The sequence below is a fragment of the Haemaphysalis longicornis genome, unplaced genomic scaffold (genome assembly GCF_048455015.1).
Source record: "Haemaphysalis longicornis isolate Haplotype H1 unplaced genomic scaffold, Haemaphysalis longicornis Haplotype H1 scaffold_1, whole genome shotgun sequence".
In the NCBI taxonomy this organism is placed as follows: Eukaryota; Metazoa; Arthropoda; class Arachnida; order Ixodida; family Ixodidae; genus Haemaphysalis; species Haemaphysalis longicornis.
Window position 1 is genome coordinate 254,304,514 of NW_027526203.1, and position 3,252 is coordinate 254,307,765.

Here is a 3,252-nt window from a genome sequence, read left to right on the forward strand (position 1 = left end):
GGTCTAGGGGGCCAGATCTGTCGTTTCTCTAGCCTTGCACCAGTAGTACAAGCTGCGCCATTTTTTTCTTTGGCTTTCCAGCAGCGAATCGCGACGCTTCATAAAGGACGTTCACACTAGTATGGAAGCACTGCGCCACTACGAGCTGGTGCGCAAGGCGTTCCTACGTTATAGTACCGCCCTTTCCTACAGCGCATACATTGAGAGAGTGTTCAGTGTAGCAGCTACCTGACCTCTTAACGAGGAAACGTGGAACAATCAGTAACGACCACTTTGGAAAACAACTCCTGTTGAAAGGCCGGGTTTAGACTTGACGCAACTGTCGTAATAACTTTAAAGAATAACGTCATTTCACGCCTCAGCTAACCGAACTGCGTGACATGCCGTGTTTTTACGTCCATGGATCACGATATGGCATTTGCGTCGGTAGTCTGAACATAGCCCTAGCCTTCCTGCCTTCACGCTAGCCTCCAGTCTTGTCTCTATCATGCAAGATAGTAGTTCGCTGTAGTGTGAGTAAACTTGTGTTATTGTCTTACGGCAATAAAACTTTGATGGAAACTAACGCAAAAGTAATCGATTACATTTTTGCACTTGTTCAGTTACTTTCTGGGCTGGAACAGACCACTGTAATCAATTACATTTTAAATGAAATAATTGTAATTGTAATTGGTTACTTGTTTTCTGTAACGTGTACAAGTCTGATTCTCGTGGAACAAGTGGGTCACCTGTACAGTTGTCGACGTACAGCTGTCTTCTCTGCATAGCGGGTAAGATAATCGGGTACGACAATAATCCACCGGTTCCCAGACGAAGAAAGCGGAAAGGTGCATGAAGTGAACCGCTACTGGTTAGTCATGACACGCCTGTAGTACTTCGTTGTGGAGATTTGTGGGAATTATCAGGTGTGCCTTGAAGCTGGAGGCGAAGTTGTTCTTCTACAGAACACTCTTGCGTAACGAAAAAGACGACAAAAGATGCGTTACCGAAAATAACACAGCTATAGTGTACGCCGGTAGGCTCGTTGCTAACATGATCCGAACAGGCTTCAGAGTTACGACTGCCAAAGGTTATACGTGACTTAACAATATGAGATCGCCTTCTTTGGATGATCTTCCTCGATTATCCCACCGACCTACTTAGGAATATGCCTGCGGAGTCCCATAACATTGACGATGAAGTTATTTAATCAGACATTTTTCAAAATGAAGAGTGAGAAGCTCCTGAAATAAACGCTGAACATACGAAAGGTGATATGGGCCGTTGTTGGGCCCTACAGCCGTACCGTTCACGTTGTACATCCTTTACCAGGGATTAACCTAACATATGTAGGGAAAAGATGAGATACCGTGCCCGAAAGCATACGTATTTCAAACAGCTGCGTCGTTGCTGGAGGCTGCAGCCAAGTAAACATAGTTCTCAGTTTATCAAAATCGTGCATGGCCGTGAAATATTTTTCCCGTTGTGGAAAACGTGCTGTAATTTCTATCGGTGTTCGCATTGCAGCTAGTTTTATAGCTGTCTGTAACGGATAAGTTTGTACCTACACGAATGCTCGTTTATGAAGTCCCGACTTAAGTCTAGGAATCGGTGACCAGAATGTCCGGGTCGTTCTTTTGTTAGGTTGCACGCCTTCAATACTCAGGTCAGCGTTGTCTTTTGTTTATCATGGGATATGCCTGTATTGTCTTGCATGTTTTTGGCACCTCTTCAGTGTGATTGTGTCATCCTGGCTTCATGGTGTCTGTACTGAGATTTTATAATGCCATGCGTGGTGCACTACGCCTCCCTTTGAAGCAATTTTCTTTATTACTTCGTCGCAAATGAAACCCTTCCGCTCCAGAAATCAGTGGTACAAAGTACCTCTTTTGGAAGTGAGAATAATTTGCAATGTTTAACAAACACGTCAATTATCCGTCTATTCGGTGCTTATGCAGGCTCGCCGGTCGCGTGACGAGGCTGAGGAAGTGCGTCGGCAGCCGCAGGCACAACTCGACGAGCTGCGCGGTAAGCTACGCTCCCAGCAAGGTATGGAGGGATTGGCCGAAGTGGTTCTGGGGAAGTCGCATTTTGTTAATCAGGGGTTCTGGCCACTCAGGATATTGGTCAAATCGAAGCGGAAAGGGCCGGGTGCGACGTGGTCATTGGAATTCATATTTGGCTTTTGAAGTTAACCTTTGCTCAAACTAATGCAGGAAAGACACATACCAGAAGTTCTAAGATTAAAAAAATTTTGCTACCATCATTGTACTTGCAAATGGGTTGGGACAGAACGCGCTATGATATTCAAACTGTGTTTGAAGCTACCTTGTTTTTGTGCTAAGAGAACTACAATAAAAGAGATGTAAGCCTAATGGTTACCCTTCCTATAGCACGCAAAGCCTTGCTGCTGTGAAGATGTAAAACCTCATGTACTGCAACAAAATCAAGAGGTACCAGAAGCAGGTGTGTCAGTGCTATGGAAAAGTGCTGGATCCATGCGTCAATGTGGTCACAGTAAGTAGGTCAAGGTGGCACAATTCGGAGTTTAATGCCAGTTTTGGCTGAGATAGATCTAGCTGTGGCAGTGTCACTCCGGTCGCTAAAACTTCTAGCTGCATTCAGCCTGAAATCCTCTTAATTTAGCGTAGTTCAAACAAGTGCGCTGTGTTTCCCGATACTCCACCAATCTTAGTGCGAAAGCGTTACATGGCCCAGTGAAACAAAATGCCGGCGTTGGTGTCGAAAGCCAATAAACCGCCCACCTGCCAATGCGTCGCGTTCCATAGCACGAACTCTGAGCACGCGCAGCACCACGGGAAAAGCGGAGACTTGCAGTTGTGGGTGGGAGTGCAGTGTTGACGCGTTCGTCAGCGGCACGCCGCATAAGCACGCACCGTGTTCACACAGCCGGGCTAGAGCCACCATCACTGGCAGCGCGATAAAGAAGCACTTAATTGTAAATAATGCTTTCCCATTTGCACCTCATAAGAAGGGCTCGAAGGTTCTAGAAGGTTTTCTGTTTTTCCAGCGGATAGTTCTTCAGATGCTTTAGATTCTTTAGACTGCTAAACCAATGAGGTCTTTCGGTCGATATTCAATGTGTTTCAGTCAGCCATTCTACCTTCGACTGAAGCTTATAGATTTTCTTGCTATTTCTTGGATTCAAAAATGTGTCCGGTGCATCCTGCTGCTTCTCCACCTTTTACGCCAACCACGGGGTAATATTGTGACCTATCCTTTCATTCCACGACTGGTGTACTGTGCAGAGCA